At 36.9% G+C, this 27,620-nt stretch overlaps 1 long non-coding RNA gene across 1 annotated transcript; it reads left to right on the top strand.

Moving 5' to 3' along the window:
- The first annotated feature begins 895 nt into the window (after positions 1-895).
- Positions 896-17,356, top strand: LOC138118061 (uncharacterized). The gene is made up of 5 exons (XR_011154979.1): positions 896-1,062; positions 12,380-12,449; positions 12,900-13,017; positions 14,441-14,488; positions 17,322-17,356. It is a non-coding gene; the product is annotated as an uncharacterized lncRNA (long non-coding RNA).
- The last annotated feature ends 10,264 nt before the right edge of the window (positions 17,357-27,620 follow it).

Here is a 27,620-nt window from a genome sequence, read left to right as displayed (position 1 = left end):
CATTCGTGCTCTCTAAATGAGGAACTGAGACAAACATGGATTCTTCCCTCCAATTTCAGACATCTAAAAGGTAGACCTACCTTAAAGATAATTGCCTAGACTCCTGCAGGAAACTGCTTTGACCTAAATGGCTTCAATTTCGATCTCTTTAGCTCATAATGTTGCAGTCTCTCCCCTCAGTTCACAACCTTCCACCTACATGCCCTTACATACCACGGTAACTACCTCTTACCCTCATGCTCCAAAGTCTGCTTAACCATCTTGTTTTGCAATTCCTACTAGTAGAAGGAAACTCTTGGTGACTGTTTAAAATAGAAATATGGCTATAGTGTGAGTTCGAAGAAGTGGTTCCAAGTAATGTTTGTATTGTTTTTTCTCCCCCATTTTACAGACCCTTCTTCATAATTTTTATTTTGCAAATTTATACGATGTAACTAAGAGAATTTAGTAGATTAGCATTAGCAAAGTATCCACAAGCATTTCACAATAATGCTCATAGCTTTTAAAGTAAATTAGCTCTGGAAAATCTGCAACTGGTCAAAGCATGTTGTTCTTGAGCAATATCACTATAAGAAATCAGAGCAACAAGACTGCAATACTGTGGAAATTATTCTGTTAGTTTAGACTAGCTTTTTGGACAGAGGGGTTGTTGGACCAGGGAAATTTGCCAAGAAGAGGATATTCATCTAGAGAGGTACTTGTTGTAAAGTATTTGAACCTTAATTGTGTACCCCAGCCAAACCATTTTTATTTATTTTTACCAGAACCCTCAGAGTGGGACCAGGCTGGAATTACCCTCACTGGCTTCATCCAGCCTTTCCACCTTCAGCTGCAGCATATCAGCTCCAAGAGGGTTTTTAAGCTCCAGTCTGAAGGCTGGAGGGGAGAGGTGGGATAGGTTTATATCTGCTTCCTGTTCTTTGCTGTCTTGTTTGGATTTCCTGGACTAACTTGGCTGCTGATCACTGGGTGGGTTTTGTTGCTGTCATCATCTTGATGCTGCTTCCCTGGATCAGGAGCCCCATCTGTTAGAGCCCTCAGGAATTCATCAAGGACTGACAGGTAAACTGTGCTAAACTGGGAAAGAAGAAGCTGAAAAACTAAATACCAAGACAGCAAGGAATAGCTAAAAAAGGACTGTGCTGCACTAGATTAAAGCCAATCATATTATCAGAAAAGTGTGTGTGTGGAGCTCATGGACAAAATAGAGAAACCAATCAAGCAATGTGAGATCTCTTTCACAGCAGTTGCAAAATGTATGTGTATTGTATTATATAAAAGTTGTAAAATGCATAAGTAGAGTAGTATGTATAATTAGGTAAAATGCATAAGTACTGTGTTATGTAGAATTTGGAAAATGTGTAAGTAGAGTGATATAGTATAAGATAAGCAAGTTAAATGTATAAGTAGGTAGAATGTATAAGTAAGGTACTAGTCAAAGTTGTGAGATGTGTGAACACAGGGGTATTTTAAACAATAAGATGCTTCTGCGTAATCATATTGATTTGTTGATCAGAAGGTATGAGTTCCCACAGGTACTCATTTTGTGTCTTTGTTTATTGGTCACAGGGAAGATACTTTCCTACTTTTTTCCTCTCCCTTTCTCCTTTTTCAGTTTTGCTTATTCGTTTGTGGGTTTGGCTTTTTTCCATTGTCCTTGAAGATAATTTTTACTGCCACAGTTGATGGGTGATATCAGCTACAGGACTCACAAACAAACTGCTGTACATTTTGCCTGTCCTAAGATCCTCTATGGAATCTTTTGTAGTTGAAGGATAGAAATAGGCACTTCCTAGGGCCTGATTTTTCTGATCTTAATGTAGAAACGTAAGACAGATCAGATTAATTGCTCCAGAATGCTTGTTTTTCTTCTTTGATTCTAAAGGAAATTCTTGATGACTGTTTAAAATATATTTATATCCCCTACAGACACCTGAACTTAGAAATAATGAATGTAGAAATATTCTTTAACTTTATGTAGTCTTTCAATTGCAATGGACTATTAGAACTTACATATCCTGCTCAGGACAAGTAAATCACTTGCATGGTTTATCTCACAGTCTTTCTGATAGATATAGTACTACACATATGTAATACCAGGACAGCTGTCAAGAAGAAATTGGTTAATTTAATGAGGGGAGCATGGCAGACATAATTTAAGTGAGGTTTTTGATAATTTCAGAAGCTGGGATGGATAAGCAGTCCTATGTAAATGGGACTTGAAATTGACTGAACTATTCCACTCTGAGGGGAATGTAAATGGTTGGACTGATTGGCAGCCCTCAGTGAGCAGACATACACCAAGATAGAGCCCAACAATGAACTGATGCTGAATAACAGGGAACAATTAAAATGCCAGTGTTGATTCAGAGAGGTTCTGCTAGCAGAAAGGTATTGAACTTCAGTTCAATAAGAAGAGTTCTTATAATTTCCCTCTTCATATTTCTGGGGAAGCTGTACCTGGAATAAAATTTTTTCCCCCCCTGCCCAGGCTGATATAAGAATGATGTTGAATGTCCAGACTCAGTTACTGTGGTAGTTAAGAACCTGAGCATGTGATGTTAAAGAAGAGGGTTACTTAGCTCAGTGAGAAGAGGCTAGGGGACAATGCAAAACCTACATAAATCTTGAAGAAACAAAATGATGAAGCCAAACTGTTCTTGTTATTGACAAGCAAAACAGAAATGGACAATTTTTGTGGTTTGTGTGGTTTACACTGGGCATTAGGAAACAAAAAAACTCTTCCATGGGCAAGTGAGTGCAGAAGTGCTGAAAAGGTTAGCTAGGGAGATTGTGGAGATGCACATCAGTCAAGGTTTTCAAGTCCTGGCTAGAAAATCTTGACCATAAGTACTCATCTAAACAGTCTAGTAAAAATTGGAGTCTTAGACATTTCCCTGGGCAAACTGATCTTGAGTGGCAATCACTGGTGACAGTACTCTTTCAGGCAGAAAGCAGGACTCAGAGATATCCTGAAGCTCCTTTCCGTGATTATTTATATGCTTCTATTATTTTAGGATTCTTTTATTTGTTGTTACTTTTTGTAAAACTAGTACTCATTTAAATGTAACATTTCACCATAAATAGTTGTCTCTTCACCTTCATGTACAAAATATATGGTGTTTCTCATAAGGGGAGAAAGAGCACAAGAGAGAATTAAAGGTAGAATATACAAGTCCTTCACAGGTTGAAAAACTATTCTATATATTATTTTTTGGAAGAAAAACAACAGAGCACAGGTGACAGAAAAATGTTGTCCAAAGGAACTCCAGTTTGATTAGACTTATACCAGAGTAACTGAGCAGTTATTTAGGGATTTTTACTAAAAAATAATGAAAATTAAAAATTACTGTTAATGCTTTCAGAAATATCTAATGAAAATTAAGCCTCATCAAGTACCTTTTTTTCCTATTTATTTGTTCCTGGACAGATTATAAAGGTGTATAATATAGTGTGATGACATAAAATGCATCTAATTAGGAATACATTGTAATTTTACATATATCTATTCAATTGAGTTAATCAGTACTTTTAGGTTAAAAATAGCCTTGCTGACAGATCCCCAAATGCAGTTGGAGCAGTAAACTGCTCTTTTCTCTTTCCCAGTGCTTTCACTGCTACCCAGTTTATAAAATGTCTCTGCAATAAAATTTTTATGTGACATACATTTATAGGCCAGTAAATAAAAAAGAGTTATAAATTTTATGGAGTGATCCAAACTATTCCAATAAATGAGCAGTGTTGAGCCAAACATATTTTAGTAGAAGAATCTTAATATAATAACACTTTTGGTGGAAAGAACATAAACAATGGTTTTAGGACAGGGGACTTCAGGCAAAGTTAACAACAACTCCGAGAATAATTTGAAGGTGGTAATAAATGGCCATTTTGCCACAAATTCTATGTTCAGTGTTGTAGCTGATTTAAAAGTTACTGTAGTCCTTCAGAGAATATATTTTTTTTTTTAATTGAGAGGAAGAGAATTGGAAAGCTTGTTTCTACAGTGTTGTGTCTCATTCAGATGACAAAACTTCAAGAAGAAGAATAGAAGACAGTCAACAGAAGAAACATAAGTATTTAAATACCAGGAGAAGGCCTTAGCTGTGAGACTTGAAGGCTTCAGTCTGGTCATTTTGTGAAAAAGAAGTATGGGAAACATAATTTGGTCACTAGGCACAATGTACAAACAATCACAATCCTTTTTTAAGTCTTGCAGATAAAAGGATGATATGATTCAATGCCTTGAATTTAAGGTTAGATAAAATTAAGCTTTAAATAAGATATGACTTCCTAGCAGTGCAGATAATTAAACATTGAAACCTTCACTACAGGTGGTAGTGGATAAGCCAAGAACTGGAATTTAAAATGAGATCAGATAGCTTTCAAGAAACATAATTTTGATTTTTGGAATCATTCTGCAATATTCTTTCACAGAAGGTAACTTTTGATGATCATAGATTTACTTCTGACACTGATGTTTGAACATAGGTTTGCATATGAAGTGAATAGAATGTCATAATTAAATACATTGAAAAGGCATTAGGACACCAATATTTAATTGCATGCAGTGCTCTCTTCTAATCTGATCCAAGAAGAAAGTGTCTACTGCTGTTACATCTAAAATCTATTTGGTTAGCTTAGTATCCTATCCTTAAGTGGAAAAACATTATTTTATTTTTTATGAGAGCTTGTTCATAAACTGAGCAGGTTTATAAATTCCTCAAAGAATGGAAGTTCTATACAGCTAAAGTACATGATATGTGTGTTCTGTAACAGTAAGAAAATATAGGTCAGTGACTAAATATGTCACTGTTTCAACTCTTCTGATTCATTCAATAACAATTACTATTTTATGAAGTTTAGCTCATTAGAGGAAGTATGCTTTCTTTGACCTTCTTTTTCTGGCTTACACACCTGTAAAAACCCTACTTATTATTCTTTGCATTCTTTTCCAAGTTCAGCTCCAGATACCCCTTTGCCTTCAAGACCCAATCCCTCACAACCAGGCAGTGTCCCTATAGTCTTCCCTGGGCACCTGCCCCTCATCCACTGCCTGTGCAATTCCCTCTGCCCCTTAGCTTAGATCAGCCATGCTGGTCTTTTGCCTTCCTTTCCTGATTGCTTACCCCTGGGGACCTAGAGCTCATATGCTCTACGAAAAGTTCAGCCAATATGAGAGGTATGTCTTCAGGAAATTAAGTTGTTCAATTCTTCTTTATTAATCTAGCAAATGTAATCTTTCATCCACCATGGATTTGATCTAAGAACTTTTTTGTGTTGTGTATTTTGTCCCATTTTTTATCTCCTACATTTTTTTTTCTTAAACAACGAAGCACCCAGCAAAGTTACCTCCAGAGGCTGTGACAAAATCTAGAAAATCTGAAATACATATTTTCTTGACTTTCAGCTTTGAATTCTTATGTATATATTTTTGGTCCTTATTTGTATTAAACTCTTTTCAGTGTAAATCTCAACTGATTTTGCTTTCACTTTTGATAAGGTAGATAACCATCACAAATATTCATTCTTCTCAATTTGTACTTTTGGCAAGCAGGATGAATTGTTTTTAATAACCCACAGTAAATGTGGGTGGAATTTTACCCCGTTACAAGTTTCTAAAAGTTAAGATGATCAGGGCATGATAAGGATCTCAATTCCCTGTGAGTGATGGAGAGACCCAAGTGATGCTCCAGGTTCGTTCAAATCAAGGTGATTGTTTTATTCTTTTAGTCATATTTTCAAACCTGAAATGTCCTGAAGATGGCTTTACATTCTTGCAAGCTTAAAATACATCCACAAATACACAGAGTTCATTGTCTTTTATGGAGATAGAACTTTTGACAAACTGACATTTGCTGAATAGCACATTTTAATTTTAAGTCACACATTGTTATTCTATAACTGAATTAAATCTGAAGTAATATATCTGGCAGGCTGCCAGGCTTCCTGATTATTGATAAACATTAGACTTTAGCTAGATTGGTTTTCCTTCCCATAAGCTGGTAGCTTTTTTACTGAAATCTTAATTCAGAGAAAAAGACAGCATACTAAAAATCATATAAGCAACCTTGCAATGACAGAGAACAGTAGGACAAACAAAATGGGTACAAGGAAAAAAGGAATTAAAAATAAGAATGGTAGTAGTTTTCAGAGTAATCAGAACATCTTAATATTTAGTGATATTATAATACACATCTGGGGGTTTTTAGATGGCTTTAGTTTTAAGAATTTTGAGGTCAGATCTGTGAAAGGAAGATGGACAACAGAATGTTAGCTTAGGCAACAATTGGTAAAAAGTACTGTGTGAAGCTAAGAAAGCACAAAACTTTTATGTGCTAATGTGACATCTTAATTGCATATGTAGCAAGTAAATATTTGATAAATGTAAATATTTTGGGAGAATAGTCTTGCTGTTAATAAATGCCCCCTATTGTGCAACTAAAGTTGTCTGTCCCATAGATTATGTATTTTTGTCTTAACTTAGGTCAAAGTTTCAGTGATCTGAAGATTTTAAAATTACTAACTGATGAGGTGACAATTTCTACTTTATTTCTTATGCAATGTATCCTAGTAAATGGCTCAGATAATAATACATTATTCTTACTATCAAAGGTTAATGAATTAGCAAAAAATATCTTGACTCTGAATACTGGTATCAAAATTATTCAGTAAAGAAAAAATCATAGGAAGTGATGATAATAATGAATAAAGTTTTTCCATGGCCATTAAAAGATAAACTAATTTTTATACATATGAGCAGAAGATATACTGAAATATAAACCTAATAACAAAAAAAAAAAGTATGAAAATAATCTAGATTATCCTAGATTTACGAAAATTGTTTCAGGGAGGAGAAAAAAAGCTATATGCTTCAGTGAAACTATTTGGTTGAATGTACAGACTAAACACAGATATGATGCAAATAAAGTGATTAGAATCAGCTACCAGTATGCTGTGTGGTAGGTCAGATTCATCTTATCCTTTTCAGCAAAATATAATCATATGAAGATGACTTCCTGAGCTAATTGCTGCTCAGAGAAATGATTCATGTTTTTCTTTAAGGGTTCATAAAAAACCATGAAGATAAAATGTGAGGCCATTTTTCAAGGAGTCATTCTTTTGCCCAGCTCAGTCTAGATGTTGAGCACTTCTGGAAACCACGTATGAGTCATAAGGTTTTGATCATCTTTATCCAAGTTTTGATGTGTATTTGGCATCCTGAGATTTGAATGTATTTTGTAATGGTGGCATATACTGTGTGTACTTCACATATAAACCAGTATCACAGTTGGGTAAGGGAAACCTAGAAAGAGATTTAGTATTTTGGTGATTATAATTCTGTATACTTAAGTTTTACAAGTTACTGTGGGAGACTCTGGGACTGGCTTTAACAACTATTCTCAGCACAGTCAAGCTATAATTCTCAATTTTGCCAGTTGAGGCTGTGTTTGCAATCTAAACTCCATGTTTTGTAGTTACCTTTCTAAAGGAATCCAAATCAAATTAGGTGTCTCCTGCATAGATGTTGGTATCTCATTTCCCTTTAATGAAATAATTTCTCTTGCTGTGTTAGGAAGCCTCTTCTAAACTTACATCAGCGTTCTAAAGGATAAAGAAATTTTCTTAAAAGAAAATATAAGGTAGAGTGTTTTTCCCCAAACATTTTTTTTAAAAAATATTGCATATACATTCTGAAGCATTACACTAGCATGTGTGATCTTTAATTCTTCTATAATGTTAAAGATGTATCTCATAAACTGTAGGACACAGAATTATTTTGATTTAGATAAAAAAACAGAAAATAATTTACAGACCTAGATTTCAACTTCACAGTTACTCACATTTTGTCAAGAAATTTTGATTAGCAAATCTATTGTTGTCATGGTCTTATTGAATGAAGAATGTGTTCACTACCCACTGAAATGGAGTTTTTGTCTAGGTATTAGTGAAAGAGTATACACAGATGTCTGGGTTACAGAGAAGGGGGAGAAGTTTGGTGCTGTGTGGTTTTGTCCCTCCCTTACCGGAAGGTGAGGGGGAAGGGCAGTGGCTTATTTGGAGTTTAATTTCCTTCTGGTGTTAAAACCAGCATGTCTGATTTGAGCCCAATGTGGGTCTCGAGAGAGGCTGGGATAAAAATTTTGATCAAAGCATTTGTGCATCAGGTACAGAACATTTGCTTCACATCATTGGACTGATCTAATTACCTTGTGTCAGAAGAAGTTCTGAAGAGTCATAATATACACAGATAAATTGAAGCCATCTCATGACTCAACTTAGTAAAGACTGTCAGTGGTTTAAACAAACTGCCCTATGCATTCATGTGCTTTGTGCATTCCATGACTTGTGATAAACTGTGAAACTAACTCACTTCTAAAATGCCCAGTTATACATATGTAATGCAAATTATACACGAGTGACACATAAAACAATATTGGCGAAGTTTCATGAAAACAGAGTGATTAGCATTTGCAGCAATATACATATAAAATAAGACAGAATGGGGCAGATCTAGGGGTTTAGATAACAAGGGCTTCAGCTTTCAGTCTTGAAAGAAAGATTTGTTCACTTAAAAAAATGTAAGATTTTAAAAGCAGCATTGTCTTGTGTGATGAATTTGCAAACTCTGTCATTTAGGAGGGATGGACAAAGGAACTATATTGGAGAACTTCATGTAGTACTGTGTCCTGTGGAGCGGAGATCAGTGTGAAGTAGTAGTTCTGGCAGGGGTGAAGTGTTATGACTGGCAGCAAAACCTTTCTATGGGATACAGTTCTGCAGGAATTTCTCCATAAAGGGTCCTTTCCAAAGGGAACAGTCCTTCAGGAACAGATTTATCCAGTGTGGGTACCCCATGGGCCTCAGTTCCTGACAGAAAACTTGCCCCTGCATAGGCTTTCCATGAGCCTCCTTGTGGGTGTCTGCTCTGGTAGGACTATTCATGGACTACAGGAAAACAGCCTGCTTCACCATGGTCTTCTTGGGCTTGAGGGGAATGTTTGTTTTTATGTCTAGAGCACCTTCTTCCCTCCTTCACTGACCCAAGTTTCTGCTGGGCTGTTTCTCTCAGGTTTTTTCATTTTCTTGCACAGCTACTGCACAGTGGTTTTTTGCCCTTTCTTAAATATGTTATCAGAAATGTGACATCAGCATTGCTGGTGGGATCAGCTTTGGCCAGTGGTGCTTCTGTTTTGGAGCCAGCTGGAGTGGTCTGTGCCCAAACATGGGGGTATCTCATAGTCTCTTCTCCCACAGGACACTCCTGCAGCCTCCTGCTACCAAAACCTTGCCATATAAACCCAGTACATGACTGATATAGATGTTTTTTAATGATGAATATCAGTAATCTATCCTGAATAAAATCAAGATGTGAAGAATAATAGAGTACTAAGAAGCAAAAGTGTTTAGAGGTTCCTCTACTTCACTGCATTCTTCACAGTCCAGTTCCTCATAAACGATAAAGAAATCTGAGAAGATTTGCACAGTCTGGCTCAGTTCTGCTGTCACTGAGCTCATTTCTACAAACTTGCTCAGGCTTGTGCATGTCGTGTTGAAGAAATCTGGGATCAGTGGGAAAGTTTTACTTTGCTTCCCTTGCATAAAGCTGCCAAGACTCTGTCTTTGTTCAGACAAAACCTAAGGAGTGAAAAGCTTTTATAAATTCCCATGGGTCAGCTTTTGGTATGAATTTACTAGAGAAATACATTATATCAGAAATTATCTTCAGGGCAGAACTGTAGTTTCAAAAATATATATTAAACAAATGCTGTTAATAAACAGTAGAGCCCAGTTATTCCAGAGTGTTGTGGCATATATTCCTTTATCAAATAGTTACTACAATAAAACATGATACATTTTTAGACATTGTGTGGGTAAATATCAAAACTGTAATAGAGAAGCTGTACAAAAAGCAGTTTTGGAAAACGTGGTTAGACCTTGGTCAAGAAGAAGAGATATGTTTCAAAAGATTTCAGATTAACTGGGAGGAGAAAAGGAGGAAAAACATTAAAAAGAGAGACATTAATGAAATAACTGGATCAGAGATTGAAGGATATAATTAATAGACCATATGATTCAGTCAAAGATTCAGTGATCACTTGCAGCTAACATTCCAAGAAAGGGAAAAGTCTGCAAGGTCACCTATACCCAGGGAGCTGCATTTTGACTGGAATTGGTGCACAGAAGGCTTACAAAATAATAAGGATAATGGAGAGTTATCTTGATGGAAGAAATAAAAGCTTTGGCTCATTAAACCTGGAAAATTAGGGTCCAATTCTTACATGACTGTTCAATCTAAATATATTGTGTGGGGGGTGATGTCTGGAAAATCAGAAAAGATAAACACTAGGAAGAAAAGTGAATTATTTAAACTACAATTAATAAGAACAAATGGGTATCAACTGGCCATGGATAAACTTAGAATAAAAATTAAATGCCTTATTTACTGTCAGTATAGTTATGGAAGTTTTCCAATGGATGAAGATTTCTTCAACTATTGTTAAGAAGCCTGCTTAATTTATAAATTGCACTGAATAATATGCTTGCCCATGAAAGAAGAGGACTACAGCCAGGATGTCAGGAAGATTTCTTCAGTTCAACATCCCAACCTCTTGACAGGAGAGCAGTTCACAGTACTGAAAGCCCACTCCCACTCCCAGCATATAGTAGAAAGTAGGGACTTCACCCTCTTTCCCAATGCATGTATACATCTCCCTGGAGCCAGTAAATAGTGTGCACCACAAGTGCTGTTAATATATTCATAATATTCCTGCCTAAATTAGTTGCCTTGTATCTGACTGAGACTCATTTTCCTTTGCATCTTTCATAGCTGAACTATCATGTTACACAGTAGGTAAGCTGCCTTTAACTTGATGTAGGCTAAGTTTTTCTTCTGCAGCTCTGTGTAAAACCTAGCATATACTTGTTACAAAATCCAAAAATTCAATGAAGAATTAACAAATTCACAGTCTGTATGTAAAATATTAAGTAAAATTAAAATCACGTTAGTCCACTGTAATTGACTTGTAAGTCTATTGTGGAAAACCCATAACATTACTGCCAGTACTAGAAAATAATTTTGTGTTTTATGGATCCAGAGTTGGTTCCCAAATTCTACATCCATTCCTAAAAATGGGATGAAATTTCACAACTTGAAAAATTGGATTCTGCACCTAGGACAAAGAAATTATGTGCCCAGGGTTCCATCCCATTATAATGAAGGTACTTAGTTTGTAACAAGCAAAAAAAGATATTCATAAGCATTGCAAAAGTGAGATAGCATCACAGAAGTGGAACAACTCAGGGATGCCTGAATGATTAGAATCAGGTTTACTTATCATACATTAATATATTTAACTTTGATACTGGAGCAAGTCCAGAGTAGTGCCGTGAAGTTTTAAGTGCACTGAAACCCCTCCCCTATGGAGACAGGCTAAGAAAGATGGGGTGCTTCAGCCTGGAGAAGAGAAGATTGTGTGGAAACCTTATAGCATCTTCCAGTATCTGAATGGGGACCTATATAAAGCCAGAGAGGGACTCTTCATCAGGAACTGTAGTGACAGGACAAGGAGTAATGGTACAAACTGAATCAGGGGAAATTTAGGTTAGATATTAGGAAGAAGCTCTTCATTGTGAGGGTGATGAGATACTGGAACATGTTGCTCAGGGAGGTTGTGGGTTTCCTGACCCTCTCAGTGCTCAAGGCCAGGTAGGATAAGGCCTTGAACAACCTGGTCTAGTGGGAGGTGTCCTTGTTTGTGGCAGGCAGGTTGGGCCTAGATGCTCTTTAAGGTCTGTTCCAACCCCTTAATATTCTATGATTCATTCTATATATACTTGCAATTTTTTTTTGAAAGTAAATATCAGCTTAGGTTTCATGAGCTAATTTAGATCTATCAGGAAAACTCTTTAATGTTTTTCTTTAATCTTCAAGGGATATTTTCTGCTAGTCTAGAAGTTGCAGAATTTCAAGGAGACTTTTTTTATGCAGTAAATACTAATACAGAAAGAGAGAAACTAAATACTACTAAATCCTTGTGCTTTTCAGTGCAAAACCACACAGTCTAGCTTTAGGGTAGAGGAGACTTGGCAAATAGTATTTCTTCTAGTTCTTGGCAGAAGTGATCCTGACCTTGGGGCAGATGTTTATTTTCCATACCTGAGAACCCCTAGCCATTGAATAAGAGGTCCTGTTTATCCCCTTTTCTGCAATCATGAAGACTAAATTCCAAATAAAGCACTGCATGAGGGTATACCGTATGACAAATCATGCATGAGTTTTGTTGCTTGGGGACTCGATTATTTATATATTTGCATATTCTTTTTTTCTTGGTCTTTGTTAAAGTAGTCTAAATATTTACATTTTCTTTTTCATTCTAAGGAATTTTCAGCAGAACTGAAAAATGGCAGAAGAGCCATTATAGAAGGCAATGAAAGACATTTCATTGTAGGCAAGTAGAAATGTTATCACCACAGTAACGTAATAAAGAAAATAATCCTCTACTAGCCCTAACAAACAACTTTTAATATAACCAAACACTTAATTATACATTCACTGAGATTTTCCTGTTTGTTCAAAAACTAACTTGTAATGGCATGTGGATTATATTTAAAGCTGGCAAGCTGTCTCCCGTGCAAATAACAAACAGAGTTGCCACAGGAACATTTGAAAATGTGGTGTGAAGAATATACCACAAAAAATAGGCATTATGATGATTATACTGTGTTATCATGTTTTGAGCCGTCACTCTTTGATTTGACCAAATTTTCTTCTGAAGGTAAATTTAAAATACCTCAATAATCAAAAAATGAAGCAATTTTCTCCTTTTAAGGTTTAAAGAGTAATTCAGTAAAACCTTATTTTCTTTTTCTAAACTTTGGTTATATAATTTTATTTTCAGTTTTTATTATAGCTCAACTTTAACTGGACTCACAAACTTCTGAATACTGCTACAGACACGAAAAATTCAAATACAGCAAAAGTAGTAAATTTCTTGCATTACAAGAGGAACACTAAAGGTATTTTCATATATACAGATTCATTAATTTTTTTTTCTTTTTGGTGTCAGAATTGTGCTTTCAAAGAAAATCCTTCAACTGACGCCACTCGCCATGGCTGAAATTAAAAGATGCACCAAAAAGTACTGTTGGTTCCAGCTGCTAAAGGACACTCAGTCTTTTTGGGATCAGACCAAAGCTACCACAAAATTACTGCTATTAAATGCCTGTGTCAGCCTGCAGCACCACCAAAATTGCCTCAAAACAAAATTTTCCACAGCCAGCAAGACTTTGTCACTGGCTAGCCATTCTCAGAATATGTCACTCTGAACAAGAGTGCAATGCTCTGATAGAACTTTTCCCTTTTCCTCCTTGCAGAACAGCAGAATAGCTATCTGTTTCTTTGTCAGGATTAATACAATCATTTCAAATTCTTGTGTGAAGTAATTTGAAGAAGTACAGGAAAATACTTTTCTACTTTATTAAAAAAACCTGAATTTTTTCAGAAATTTTTTCAAAGATTCAAGAACATTGCTAAAAATATGATGGTTATGTTGTATTTCAATTCATAGGGTCTTAGTGTACTGACACATATATTGGGTTTTCAATTTATTTCTGTTCAGTTTCAGCATTTTGCTGCCATTTCTAAGACACAGTTAGAGTTAAGTGTAATCTTGCCTTCACACCTTAGTGTTGGAGCCAGAACTTCCTTTACTCTGCAATACTACTCTTAGAGTTGGTGCGTATGACTTGCCTTTGAGAAAAAGCAAAACTCTTTTTCTTTTGAAGTGCTGGTACTGCCTGCCAATTAGCAAATTTTATCCTTGACCAATAGGTAACTGATTGCATTTCTTTCCAGTAACAGAAATCATCTTCTCTCTAAGAGGACCCATATTCATGTTCTCTACTTCCCAAGAACATATCCAAATATATTGTAGTCAGGAAGTAATTTATAAGTGATACTGGACAACTTCTGTCTGTCAGCCTTTTGTGGCCAGTGTTCTGGGTTTTGAGGTTTTTTAAATTTTCTGATGCTATGTATGAGTAAGTTTAAGATACCATTTTTCAACTTCATTTCTTAACATTCTTTGGGCCTGATTGTGAAATATAGTGATATTTAAGATGCCAATGTTTGTTCTTAGCTTTATTGTTCTTGGCTGGGATAGAGGAGTAACTTTTCTTTGTTTAGCTTGTATGGTGGTATGATTTGGATTTGTCAAGAAACAGTGTTGATGGCACAAAGGATGTTTTCATTATTTAAGTATTCAGTGCTTATAGGGCATCAAGGCCTTTCCTACTTCTCATGTTGCCCCACCACTGTGCATGCCGGGGGTGCACAAGGATTTCAGAGGAAACACATCTGTGACAGGTGACACAAACTGAAGCTGGGGGAAGAAGGAGGAAGGGAGGATGTTTGGAGTGACGGCGTTTTCTTTCCAACTAGCTGTTACACATGACTGAGCCTGGCTTTCCTGCTTGCCCGTGAGAAGAGGTGAATAAATTCCTTGGTTTATTTTGCTTGCATACACAGCTTTTACTAATTTCTTAAACTGGCTTTACCTCTGCCCATGAGTTTTTTCACTTTTACCCTTTGGATTCTTTCCCCTATCCCACTTGGGGAAGTGAGCAAGTGTCTGTGTGGTGCTGAGCTTCCCATCAGGACTAAACCACGTTAGGCAGTCGTGTTCCTTAGTGTTCAATAAAGAGGTTTGCTATAGAATACCCAGCATGACTTTCAGTTGGTTTGGGTTTGATTTTTTTTTTGGTGTTTTGAGGACAGCTATCAAGGGAAGCACAAAATTGCAACTGCAGAAACAGATGGTCACATGATGAAAAGTAGTTACTGAAACCTAATATAATACAGAGTACATTTTAAATGTAAATCCTGATTGTGTTAAATAGTGGTGCCAGCTGTTTCAGCCTGCAGACTGCACTTATTGGTGTACCCTGGGAATCAGCAGGTGCTGCTTGCTCTGCTAGTATCAAATTATGAACAGAAAGTTTTAAATGGACATTTCAGCTGTCTATCGCTCTGGGACTAGCAGTATATGAGAAAATGAAATATGAAAACCTGAAGCAGGAGATATGTTAATGGAAAGTTTTAGTTTTACTAAATTAAAATAAGAATTTGGAGTTCAATTCCTTTGCCATTCATTTTTTCCCAACCTTTTCTACTGCACATTTATCTGTGCATATTTTTATATGTAAATATGAACACTTTTTGCAATAATCAAATGTAAATCTCTACATTTAGGTTGCTATTTTTTTCCCATAAAATCCACAGTCACAACTGCCACTGTTGTACAAATTCTGTTATGGTGTGTTGACCCTGTCTGGATGGCAGGTAACCACCAAGCTGCTCTACCACTCCCCTCCACAACTGGATAAGGGAGAAAAAATGTAATGAAAGGTTCATGAGTTGAGATAAGGACAGGGAGAAATCACAAACCGATTACAATCAAGGCCAAAACAGACTTTAATTGAATTTATTACTAGTCAGAATCAGAGCAGAATTAAAGCACCTTCTCCCCACCCCTCCCTCCTTCTTGGACTCCACCTCTTCCCCTCCAGCAGTGTAAGGAGACAGAGAAGGGGAGTTATGGTCAGTTCATCACAGGTTGTTTCTGCCATTGCCTAGGGAGAAGAGTATTTCCTCTGCTTCAACGTAGGGTTCCTCCCATGGGAGATAGTTCTCCATTAACTTCTCCAATGTGAGTTCTCTCCACAGGCTACATTTCATAACCTGCTGCAATGTGGGTCACATTTCCACAGGGTGCAGTCCTTCCAAAACAGCCTGCTCCAGCATAGGTCCCGCAGGGGATCACACATCCTACTAAGAAACCTGCTCCAGCATGGGCTCCCTTCCCCATGGGTCTGGCAGGTCCCTGCCTGAAGCCTGTTCCGGTGCAGGCTTACCCATGGGGCCACAGCTTTCTTTTGAGCATCCACCTGCTCTGGTGTGGGTCTCCTGCATGGCTGAAGGTGGATCTCTGCATCCCTGTGGACCTCCATGGGCTGTGGGGGCACAGCTGCTTCCCCATCGGCTGCAGGGTAATCTCAGCTCCAGCACCTGGAGCACCTCCTTCTCCACTGACCTTGGTGTCTGTAGAGCTGTTCATCTCACATATTCTCACCTCGTTCTTCTCTGAGAACAATTATTTCTGCACTGTATCTTTTGTTTTTCTCCTTAAATATGTGTCTTGGTTCCAGCCAGGACAGGCTTCTATTTTGTGGTAGCCAGAAAGGGGCACGGCCAGGACCTGGAGTTTATTTTATACAACCTCACATCATTTTCCAGAGGTGGGGAAAGGGCTCCCTTCTGGGTCACACAGTGTGGCAGAGGGAGCAGTCAGGCATTGTCAGGGGTTTTCCATGGGGAATAAGCAATAGTGTGTGAATCTTCCACCTTTTTTCTTGTACACTCTATCATTAGCATTGTTGCTGTTACTGTTCATTGTCTTATTTCATTATGTTTTCAGCAAATTGCTTTTGTCTCAACCAGTGATTTTTATCTTTTGTGCCTCCAATTTTTCCTCTTCAGCCCACTGCTGCAGGAGGGTGAGCAGGAGGCAGAGTGATTCAGTGGCACATGGTTTGGAGTGTTTCAGTGGGAAAAAAAACCTGAGGAATATGTTTCCTAAACCATGACAATATTTTATCACAGAGGTACCTCTGCCATCTCTGATTGGCTCAGCCTTGGACAGTAAAGGATTTGTCATGGAACCAGCTGGCATTGGCTCTGTCACAGAGAAAGCTTCTGGCAGCTTCTCACAGAAGCCACCCCTGTAGCACCACGCCCACTACCAAAACCTGGCCACACAAACCAAATATATTCTACCTCTCAACCACACAAAAAACCCCAAGACCATGACTTAGGATAAACATGACTCAGTGAAACCCAAAACATCTGTGTGTTACCAACCTTTTTATCATCCTGAATCCAAAACATAGCACTGTATCTCCTACTGAGAAGAAATTAATTTTATCCCAGCCGAAACCAGAACAATGGTAAAAAGAAAATCTGTATTGTCTTAGTCTGATCTAATTTTCACACATTTTAATGTATGTTAATACAGCAAGGTATAGTAAAAACCACACAGGAGCTACTCAGGAGCATGACAGAATGTAAATAACTGTATTGGGCCAAACAGGGGAAAATAATAAATAAATAAATCCCAAACATCCCAAAACCCCACCAAATTTTCTCATTGAGGAGGGTATTCATCACTGAAACTAACAATTCAAGTTGATTCTAAACAACAGTGTTGAGACTTTATTTTGTCTTTTTTAACTGTACCTTATATAGCTCAATTCTTTTTTCTTAGGAACCATGAAGAATTCACTAGAATATAAGGAGAGGAATCAAACCTTCAAACTTCTGTCTTAATGAATTTTACAGAATAGTAATGCACTTTTCAGTGAAAGATAAAATTTTATATATGTGCCTCTTTTCAAAGAAATATGGATTTCTTAAATGTCCTATGGAAGGGCTGCTTTTATCCAGGAAAACAAAAGAAAAATTGTATCTGTGAACCTTACAGTTTCACAGTGACCACTTCTGGAACGCATAGGGAAAAAAATCCCAGAATACAAATTCAACTCATTCTCAGTCATTGTTTAAGCAGCTTGCTTAGTGTCATAACAATTTTGTCTCATTCTTTATGACTTCACTGCTCTTGTCAATCATATTTAAGCACACTACAATAGTGTGAGCTTTTATTTTTAGAACCTTCATGCCCTGAAGTAGTGTATGCTCCAAATATTGCATGCAATTCCCTGGTGACATTGTTCTGAAAATCTAAAAAATAGATTAACCTTGGATTCATCTGGAGGTGACAAGGAGGTTCTAGTAGCACTATGTGTTTCTACTTAGATCTGAGTGTTTTCTTATTTTTCTGATTGTTCTTTCAGGCACTTAAATATGAAAAAATGCATTTTTGGAGGGATAGAAGATATTTTTAAATATAGACCGAATTTGACTGAAATAGGTCCAGTTAAAATAAAAATAATAAATATCTCAATACACTTTTGCTGAAGGAAATGTTCCAGAAATATAGAAACATTGTGACACCTAAATGAGACTTTTGAAGTTGAATTAGCGTTTTTCTTGCTGTAGACATAATTAATTTAATAATAGGAAAGATGCAAAAGTGGAAAAATTTCATTACTTCCTTTATGAAAAAGAATCAGAAATGTCACTTCATTCCATCAGTGATATGTGATATCAAGACAGTATGTGTAAATATGCCTTGTAAAGATTTGTGTGTGTGCATGTTTTTATTTGTTCAAGTTATGGAAGTACATTTGGTTTGACCAGAACTATTTCCTGTCATTTGGCCATTACACAAAAAAATACAATGTTTGCTCAACTTTATAACCAGTAAGTTTCCTGCACAATGAAAGGAAGGATTTTCTCAACAGATATCATTGACAGTCCATATATGGAAATGTTTTATTTATTGTTTCTTTGCTTAGAATTAGCAAATGGTTAATTAAAGTCATAAAAAGAATGATTGCAGAAAAAGAGATTGACTTATTTTCTTTAAACAAAAACCATCTGTTATGCCATAAAGTTAACAGTAACACCACTTTTTCTTCTCCATACTGCAAACTATGGCTGTCATCATCCCTTTTTTTCAGGAAGAGGGCTGTCTTCCCTAAAGAAAACAACAGTCACAATCTATTTGTGGTTTGGTTGGCAAGATTCTCTATTCAAAGTTGACCCAGATTGGGCATATCAACTCTTTTAGCAGGACCAAGTGGTTTATTATAGAAGGCTCTTGAAACTTGTAGGTTTTACACAATCTGATTCCAGACTGGGGAAGTTATTGGTTTTTTACTGGTATAGATAATTCAATTTTATTTCCACTACACAAGTAATTTTTTTTTTTTTTGGAAGAAACAAAGAACAAAAAAAAGAGAACAAAAACAAGCCCTGGAATATTTCTCTCTGCATATTCTAGTATGACGATCTCTGAACCATTGTTTCCTTTCATTATTTCATACTATTTATCATGTGAAATTCTAATTGAAACATACATTTAAGGCATATATTTGAACTCAAATGTCTTTGTGAAAGTAAAATACATGCTATAGATTGTATTAAATGCCTCTAAAATCAGTTGAAAAAGACCTAGGAATTACCATTTTCATTGACTGGTATGGCTCTATGACCTTATTTTGTCAGAATTTGTAACTAAAGCAGTATAGTTTCTAGAAAATCAAAGAAGGCTCTCTGAATATTTTTGCAACTTCTTATTTTCACTGGAAACTTTCAAATATGGTTATTTCATTTATTTTCTTCTCATTATTTTGCATTTTGACTAGTTTTATCTCTGATTCATGTGTTTTATTTTGATGTCTAGATACCTGAATGAAGTTTCTGCCTAATTAGACCCTTTTCATTTTTACTGTAAATATTGTTAAATAAAACATTAATATTGAATTTTACATTATGTTCTTCCCCCTTCCTCTCTTGAATGAAAACTTGAAAGAATCTGTTCTTAAATTTTAATATTTTGGGGAGTTTTAAAAATTATCCTTACTTTCTTGTTCTCATGTCAGTTTTCTTCCTTTCTTCTTCCTCCTACATTGTGAGCAAATTTAGTATAAAAGCTGAAATGGAATGCTACTATAAAATAATGTTACCATAGCAGCAAAAAGTAGTTTCAGTTTCTCACTTACAGCAGAAATAAAAGGTGAGTAGTGCAGGATTCTTATCAACTACAGAGAAGGTAATCAGACACAATCAATCTTCATCAATAATGAATGAGCTGCTCACACAAAGACAAATCTGTGGTGGTGAAGAAACCATCCTATTATTTTCTGGAAAACTAGAAGTTGTTTGAAATAGTAACAAAGGTACTGCCAAACTTGCAGATAAAGCATTCTTATTTGTAATGTCTTATTTTAGCAAAAAGATTATTGATGCTTTCTTGAATTTATCATTTGTAAACTTGCTGTAGTACCTCGGAGGGGTATCATATTAATCATATGCTAATTTATCAAACAAGATATTGAAAGGGGTTTTTGTTTTGGTCTGCTGTTGACATTTTACTTGTACAGCATCAGTGACTGGGGATATATTTGGAACAAAGCAACATAAGAGGTTTTGGTTTTAATATAATCTAAGAAATGTTTATTCTGCTCACAGAGTTCATTTCTGAAATTCAGGTATTAAATTCCAGCCTAGAGCTATCACCCAAACAAAGATAAATAATGAGATATTATGGGGTAAGTGCAGGTACATTTTGAGTGCCATGTGAATTAAAATCAGCTTATAAATAGGTGATGAACCAGCTGTGAAAAACAACATATATATATATATAAAAATATATATATATGGATGAATATATATATTATCTATCTCTTCTGGAAGTTTCTACTGTGATTATGATGTAAAAACTGTAATATGTCTTTAGCGGCCAAAGAGATCCAATATAGAGGTGATACTTTTGATGAGTGTCAATTTTGAAGGGAATCACTGGATTTAATCTATTTATATCAACTGCAGAAATTTGACAGTGCAGGAATTACTGTACTGGATTCCATGTGTATAGAATTTCATCTTCGATGATCTTTGGAGTGTGAATCAGGCCCAAGTATTGTCATTAAGAAGTTTTAAACAGGTGTGTGGTGATTGAATAAACATTACTTAAGAGATGAGAATGTATGTTTTTTTGCTATATAAAGCAGAAACAAAATCATGCATTTTGTTCATAGTCCAGAAAAGGAAAGTAGATTTAATTATTCAATACCTTCATGCTAGAGTTCTCTGTAAAGGTGATGGGTTGGGTAATTATCCTCTTTGAGATTGCTGGCAGAAAAATAATCATTCAGCCCACCATTAATTTGATTTCTAGAGATCACGTATTTTCATTTGCAACTTTAAACCTGTGTCATGGTTTCACCCCAGCTGGTAAACACCACAGGGCTGCTGATGGACTGCCCCACCAGCAGGATCAGGGAGAGAACTGAAGGGGCAAAAGTTAGAAAAGCCATGGGCTGAGATAAAGACAGTTTAATAGGGAAAGTAAAACCCATGCACACAAGCAGAAGAAAACAAGAATTAAGTCACTGCTCCCTGCAGGCATGCAGGTGTTCAGACCTCTCCAGTAGAGCAGGGCCCCTTCACATGTAATGGCTATTTGAGAAGACAAACGCCATCGCTCCAAACATCCCTCACTTCCTCCTTCTTCTCCCCAGTTTATACACTGAACATGATGCCATATGTTGTGGAATATCCCTTTGGTCAGTTGGGGTCACCTGTCCTGGCTTTTTCTCCTCCCAACCCCCCATGCACCAACAATTTCTGCCCCAGTGTGGCAGTACGAGAAGCAGAAAAGGCCTTGGCTCTGTGTTAGCCCTGCTCAGCAATAACAAAAACATTTTTATATTATTGACCTTGTGTTCAGCACAAATCCAAAACACAACCTGCTACCAACCACTGTGAAAAAATTTAACTCTAACACAGCTGAAACCAACACAACTGTAATTGAATTTTTTACTTATCCCTGTCACTGGGCACTGAGGAAGAATTGCTGCTAAATAAGGGTTGCCAGAATTTAAGGATATCTCTTACAGAAGGTGGTAACGAAAAACTAATTTTCCTTCATTCCATTCTACTGAGTTAGGGATGGAGTATTTTGGTATTTGTTTTGTTTTCTTCTTCTACTTCCACTTGGTCAAATGGGAACATAGGAAATGGTGGTTACAAAACCCCTCTGGGATCAAATAATCTTACTCATTTCAAACAACCCTGTCATATAATTCCATTCACATTGAAATCAATCTCCATTTTAGAACAATAAGAGCTGATAGCCCCTGATCCTTCTCCATTTCCCATTCATACTTATTTTACAGTTATGCTTTTTCCCAGAAAAAAAAAAAACATCACAGAAACTTGTTACTCCCAGCAATGTTAATCTTGCTTGGTAGGCAATATTTGTAGAGATACTAATTTTACCTACATATAAACAAATCCAAAACAGTTTCATTACAGGAAGGATAAATGAAATACCTGTCTGAGAGATTCTTTCTTCATGGAAGCATGTTTCTGTGACTTTCTAGAAAGTTGTAATTGAAAAAAAAATTAAAAATACAAATACAGTAGTGTAATGATGATGAAAATTGCAAATTCTTTGTTCTTTCCAACTCCCAGGATTCCTTAAATATGTTACTCCTCCTGTTTCTTTTGAAGTCTTGCCTAATTTTTTTTTTTTCCTGTGGCAAACATGTCCTCAATTTCTAAATATGGGCTTTTAACAAAAACAACCCTAAAAATTAACTGCCTGTCCATTCCCTTCTCTGCCATTTTTACATGCATTCTCCTTTCATCTTCAGAGCCACTGACTAAATCTTTGCCCTGACTTTCTCTGTACTGAAGCTCTCTTTCATATCCACTCTTACCTGACATCTTCTCTCTTGGGTTATCATCCATCTCAGCTTGTCTGACATTTCTTTCTGGATGGTTCACTGTCAGCTCAGTGTAAGTATGCTAGAGACAGAAGTGCCCATTACTTTTCCCATCTTTTTTGTATTTATCATATGCCTGGAAATCATATAGTCTCTGTCTATTCTAAGTTCTCTGCATTACATAAAAACTAACAACTATTTCTTAATTTCATTTAAGTATTAAAGAAAAAAACTCATTAAGAAAAAATAAAATAATGTTTTCCTATATGCTGTTATTTTCTAATACTCAGTATACTGCTCTAAGACAGCCCTTCAGGTATTCTAAAATGAAGACGACTAAATTTTTCTTTGCTATTTAGCCCCATTTCATGAAATTTCTGACTCATCTCTCATTTCCGTAGGTAGATTCTTATTATTACCTTCAAAGTCCCTCACAGTTTCATTGTGTTTGCATATTAAATTGTCCTTCTTTACCATTCTACTGTTTTCTATCTAAACAATATATTTTTTTTTGCCTATTTTCCCAAACTGAGAGTGTTTCCAGAGTATTATCCTAGCCTTTTCCATTGTTATATACCAGAAAAAAAGTGGATGACCGGTCTTTGAACATGCCTCCAAGAATTAGACTTCAAACAGGTTGATATTTGTAATTTCAAATTTATTCTGGTTATATGACGTTAGTTTAATCCTTTTTTTTTCCCTACTTAAAACTATCTTGGATTGAATATTTCGAAATGCTGTCAGTCTGCATTACAAAAAAGTGAGAGCTTTGTTTGTATTAATATTTTCATATTTCATTAGAATCACTAATTTATAACTACCTGGTAGTGCAATGTAGTAATACATGAAAAGACTTCTAATAAATTTCTGCTTCTGAAAATTCCTTTACTTCAAAGAAAAATCTAAAAAGTATATTTCCTAGATATATTTTAAACTAGCTGGAAAAATGCTGTAACAGATGTACTCCTTCAACTTAAGATATCAAGTGTTACAGAGAAGAATTTTGTCTTTCACCAATTTTCAAGCCATTTTCTTGCAAAACACTCTATTTCTTCTGTCTGATTAGCATCTTTCGTACTGAACTGACATCACAATAATGTGATCCAACACTATTAAGGTACAACATACATATTGTGAGTTTTAAATTTTTATATCATAGCTCAGATATTCAGAATGGGATTTTTTCTTGTACCTCAAATAAGTTAATGATCCTTCTTTTAACAAAACCTGATGATTTTGAATGCTGCCATTGTTATTACATAGTTATAAAAGCAAATTTATGACAAGAAAATTTTCATATATTTACTGGGAATACACTTCCCAGTCTAGATCCACTGGCTTACTCATGCTTTTTATTTCACATTTGAATTTCCAGTCATGTTTTTGCTGGTGCTTTTTACTTAGAGTAGTAGCATGATAAATAAATAACACTGAATAGTAGGAATTACCATATCCTTCCCAACTCAGTCACTGGTAATTCCGTTATCCTTTATGTTCTCTAAATCCTCACATGTTTCCTTGGAAGAGGATGGCAATAGATCCTTTATAAAATCTAATTCATCTGACCTACTGTTGTGGTTTAGCCACGCCAACAACTAAGCCTCACATAGCCATTTGCTCACTGCCTGCCACTGGGATGGGAGAGAGAATCAGAGGGGTAAAAGTGAGAAAACTCAAGGGTTGAGTTAAAGACACGTTAAGAAGTAAAAGCTGCAAAAGCACACACCAGCAAAGCAAAACAGGGAATTCTTTCACTCCTTCCCATGAGTGGGCAGGTGTTCAGCCATCTCCCAGAAAGCTGGGCTCCATCACACACAGTGGTCACCTGGGGAAGCCAAATGCTATCACTCAAAAGGCTCCCCTTCCCCTTCCCCCTTCTTCTCCCAGCTCTAGATGTTGTGCATGATGCCAGATGGTGTGGGAAATCCCTCTGGCCACTTGGGGTCATCTGTCCTGGCTGCGTCCCTTCTCATCTCCTTTTACACTTTTGCTTTATTTTCCAACATTATTTAGTCTTGAACAGTACTGTGGGGAGGCTTTCTTTGTGATGTAAAAAAACCTAATGCACGCAATTGCAACATACATTCAAACCGGTATTGAATATAAATATTAGTAGTAGACCAAATAATCACTGCGGAGATGCAGAGATATAATGATATTTTAAAACCCTTTTGAAAAGCATGTAAAACAACACTAAAAATTGAACTAATTTCTAGCACAACACTGCAGCTCATTTCTCCATACAATTACCTTCATAACCAGAAACCAGCAGGCACATAGTTATATGGAGAATTGTAGTAATCATTCTTTTATTTAATTTTTTTTTTTTTGTGTTTTCTATTTTTCTTTTCCAATTACTACTGCTGTTACTATTGTTATTTCTTGATACTCAGGTATGGATAATCAGAATTTAACAAAGCAGCGTAAGTTTAATGAGAACAAAGAGAATGTTATGCCTAGAAATAGTTTTGACTTAAATACTTAGAAGTTTTACCACTGGCAACAATGACCATGAAATTCAGAATTAATTCAGGTTCTAGGACAAGCTCTTCTGATTTTAAATCCTGGTGTCAAAGAGAAAATATATAGAACCACAGAATCAATCACAGAATGGTTTGGATTGGACCTCATACAGGGTTGTTTCTGTCCAGATGCCAGACACCCACCAAAGCTTCTCTCTCACACCCCTTTGCAGCTGGACAGGTGAGAGAAAATGCAACACAGAGTTCATGAGTTGAGACAAGGACAGGGAAAGAACACTCATGAAATACTGTCACAGGCAAAACAGACTTGAATTAGAGATATTAATTCAATCTATTACTAAAAAATCAGAGCGGGATAATAAGAAGTAAAAACAGACCTTAAAAACACCTTACCCCTACGTTCCAGTGCATGAGGCAGTGGCCACAGCAGCAGAACACTTGGAGAACTGATGGACAGGCCTGCAGAACACCAAGGTCTAATCCTCACTCCTGGTTACAGCGAGTTCCCATGTTCCTAGTGGTTCTTACTTTACATGTTTTAAGTTTATTGGTTCAGGAGTTCTCCACCCAGTGTTATGTATAAGTTCATGTTTATGTATTTCCCCTAGTTGCTTATGTATTAGTTCTGGAACGTTCTCCCTTCTTCGATGTCCCATTGGTCTACTCATGTAATTTCTGCCCTTAAGTTATCCCTACTGGATATTCCCCTGTTATCATCTCCTCCTCAGTTGATCCCCATTGGTTGTTTCCCTTTGTTCCACTCCTGTATAAAATACTATGTTCTGTCTCACTCCCTTGGTTTTTTGTCTCTGGACCCTCCACCAGCAATAAAGCAGCTGGAGCCCATACAAAAGACCCCTCTCTCATCCTTTGCCTCTGCCAACGCTTTTACACCACCTTTGTTTGGGGCTCGCGCCTTGCAAAGGAGCCAGCTTTCCCTGCTTGCTGCAGCTGACAGCTTTCCCTCCTTGCTGCAGCTGACAGCTTTCCCTCCTTGCTGCAGCTGACAGCTTTCCCTGCCTGCTGCAGCTCACAGCTTTCCCTCCTTGCTGCAGCTGACAGCTTTCCCTGCCTGCTGCAGCTGACACCAAGGACATCCTGCAGCTGGACGCTGTGCTCCCTCGGGCAGCTCCACCAGTGTCACTCCTACCCCTCCTTCCTCATCTCTACATCCTCCCTACCAGCAGTGCAGGGAGACAGGGAATGGAGGTTATGGTCAGTTCATCACAGGTTGTTTCTGCTGCTGCGCAGGGAAAAGAGTCTTTCTACTGCTCCAGTGTGGGGTCCCTCCCATGGGAAACAATTCTCCATGGATTTCTCCAATGTGAGCCTATCTCATGGGCAACAGTTCTCTGTGAACTGCTCCAGCATGGGTGGCTCTACCATGAGGTGCAGTCCTTCAGGAACAGCTTGCTCCAAAGTGCGTTCCCAACAGGGTCACAAGTCCTGCTAGGAAACCATGCTCCGGCACGGGCTCCTCTCTCCATGGATCTACACGTACCTGCCGGGACCCTGCTCCAGCGTGGAGCTCACACGAGGTCACAGCCACCTCTCAGGCATCCACCTGCTCCTACATGGGTCTCCTCCATGGGATACAGGTGGATCTCTGCATTGTTATGAACCTCCATGGGCTGTAAGAGCTCAGCTGCCTCACCATGGCCTTCACCATGGACTGCAGAGGAATCTCTGCTCCGGTGCCTGGAGCGTCTCCTGCCCCTCCTTCTCCGCTGACCTTGGTGCCTGCAGAGTTATTCTTATCACATGTTCTCACTCCGCTGTTCTCTGGCTGCAATTGCATCTACACAATAACTTTTTTTTTCCCTCTTCTTAATTAAATATGTTATCACAGAGATGTTACCACTATTTCTGATTGGCCCAGTCTAGACCAGTGGCATATTTGTCTTGGAGCTGGCTGGAATTGTCTGTCCTGGATATGGAAGAAGCTTCTGTCAGCTTCTGACAGAAATCACCCCGTGTAGCCCCTGCCGATACCAAAACCTGGTCTACTCCCTTGCTGTGGGCAGAGACATTTATTACTGCATCACTGTCCAGTCTGATTTTTAACACTTCAAGGAATGAGGAAATTTCTTCCTTATATTTAATTCCCTTATTTGTAGATACAACATCTTAATTTTTGGATAAATATTGTGACATTAGAAAAAGGCTATTTCCTTTATCCAAATCCTAACTGAACAATTCCTACCTTTTCCTCTACTGCAAGGCTTTTATGCTCTTCCCTTTTTACCCCTTTTATAAGGAAAGGACTTTTTCAGCCTCAAAAAACCCCAAATATAGTCCTTAAAAAGGTTAGCTGCTGACCTAAATAAATTATTGTTTTTTATACATCTTTCAGGATTTCATGTAGACTATTTTGTGTATGTTCTTCTGAACAACATATAATTTAAGTGCCTACTTTAAATATGTTTGTTTAATGTGACCATTACAACATTTATAAGCTTACAATAATTTCAGTGTATTAAAAAAATTTGAAAACAATTTTAATGAAACATTAATTTTTATTAAAAATTCCCCTTTTTTGTGAGTAGCTTTTCACTTATTTGGCCGATTTATCGTGTTTGTATAACATGTCATTACAACAAAAAATATTGATAATTATATGTAAATAATTTGCTCAAATTTATATCCTTGATTATCCATGAGGAAGTTCCATGCTAGCAATAATCTGAAACCAGATCTTTATAGTAGTCTTTATTGCTGCAAGCAGAT

Source organism: Aphelocoma coerulescens, chromosome 1 (genome assembly GCF_041296385.1).
Source record: "Aphelocoma coerulescens isolate FSJ_1873_10779 chromosome 1, UR_Acoe_1.0, whole genome shotgun sequence".
NCBI classification, from domain to species: Eukaryota; Metazoa; Chordata; class Aves; order Passeriformes; family Corvidae; genus Aphelocoma; species Aphelocoma coerulescens.
The sequence above is the reverse complement of the archived record's forward strand: the minus strand, read 5'-3'. Positions and strand labels throughout refer to the sequence as shown.